Source organism: Lactuca serriola, chromosome 5 (genome assembly GCF_051521515.1).
Source record: "Lactuca serriola cultivar US96UC23 chromosome 5, Lser_US96UC23_V15, whole genome shotgun sequence".
Lineage (NCBI taxonomy): Eukaryota > Viridiplantae > Streptophyta > Magnoliopsida > Asterales > Asteraceae > Lactuca > Lactuca serriola.
In genome coordinates this window covers 343,108,215-343,109,854 of record NC_136412.1, presented here as the reverse complement: position 1 = coordinate 343,109,854, position 1,640 = coordinate 343,108,215, and positions in this window count along the sequence as shown.

The following is a 1,640-nucleotide window of genomic DNA, read 5'->3' as shown; positions in this document are numbered from 1 at the left end:
ATTTAAATAGTTAAAACCCTAATGTTTTGAAAAAGGTTTCAAAACTTGCCCTCAAGTTTTGGAATTTGAATTTTGATTAAATGGTTTAATTTTGATGTCTATTTAAATTCTAAACCCTAATGTGTTGAAATGTTTCAAAACTTTCCCTCAAGTTTTGGAATTTAAAAGTTGATTAAAAGTTTAATTAGGAATGTTAAATTCTAAAACTCTAGTATAGTTTTGAAAAAGTTCAAATCACACCCTTATGGTTTTATTAATTAATTAAGGTGTATAATTAATAGAGATTTCATAAATCCATAAAAGTTTAGCTTTACAATTTAATTGAATTAAAAGTATAATTGTTAAATTAGACCACCTAGTATTTTGAAAGTATAAAATACACCCTATACTATATATAACATTAAAAGTCTAACATTATATATATGTATGAGTAAAAGTCAGTCTTACCATTAGTAGGCCTCATTCACGAAGCTGGTCTATAAGGGGTGTTTAAGGAAATTGCCTATAAAATGGCGATTGAATGGGTATCCACTCTTACCCACCGCACTCTTGACTAGTGGAGGGTCGTTAGCCGAACGGGTAGGATAGGACGAAACCTTCCATTATAAGTATAATGAAGTATAAAAGTAACTAAATGTTTTCATAAAATTCCCAATCTTAGTTACTTAGGAAAAAGTGAATTGATGCAATTCCATGAAATTACACTTTGTGCCCTTGTGAAGACGTTAGTGGAGCGTGTGTGGTTTACCGGCACACTAAATGGTTCTAAGCAAAGGTAGCAAAGGGTGACTCAATGTTTGTCATAGTTCGGTGGAGCGTGTGTGGTTTACCGGCACATCGAATAGGCGACTGTAACATGTGAGGGCACCATGTAAGTTTGCATGGTTATTCACACCCGCTTTGTGATCCTCGGCATCCCAGTCACAAACAAGAGGGGCATATCGAGATTTAAACATGCCATTGAAAGTTCAATGAATCTCAAAGGATCTAGGAGTTTTCATAGATTTAAAACTTAAATTTCTTTTTCGTTTTTCGTGGTGGAAATTAGTGAATCGTCGTTCACTTACCTTCAAATGTTCTGCAATTTGGGTTACGGCATCCCTCTCCCGAGTTGTAGAATATTGTGTTGGGTCCTAGCCTTAGTATCTCATTTGGGTGATTTACTAAGGACTCAATCTATCAACTAACTTGAATTCGTTTTTCTCCCGTTTTGTAGATGTCAAAGTTTGACAACTATGGTCTTCTCAAATCCCGTGGAACAAGCATTCCACATGAAAATGATATTCCACGATTCGATCGAGGAATAAGAGATCATGCTTCACTTCCTCCTCCTCCTCCAATTATTCTCCCTAACCCACAAGTTCAAAGGCTTGAAAAGTTCAAGATCACTCAAGCCCTTTTGGCAAGCAAACATAAAGAAGGAAAGTCGATGTGTGCACACGTCCTAGGGATGAAGTCACACATTGATAGGTTAAGAATGTTGGGATTCGTTGTCTGTGAGGAAATGACTGTTGATTGGGTTCTTCAGTCACTTCCTAACTCATATAGTGAGTTCGTAAGAGAGTACTATATGATGAACCGCGACATGACCCTTATAGATCTCACCTATATGCTTATTGCTGCTGAATCAGAAATGGTTT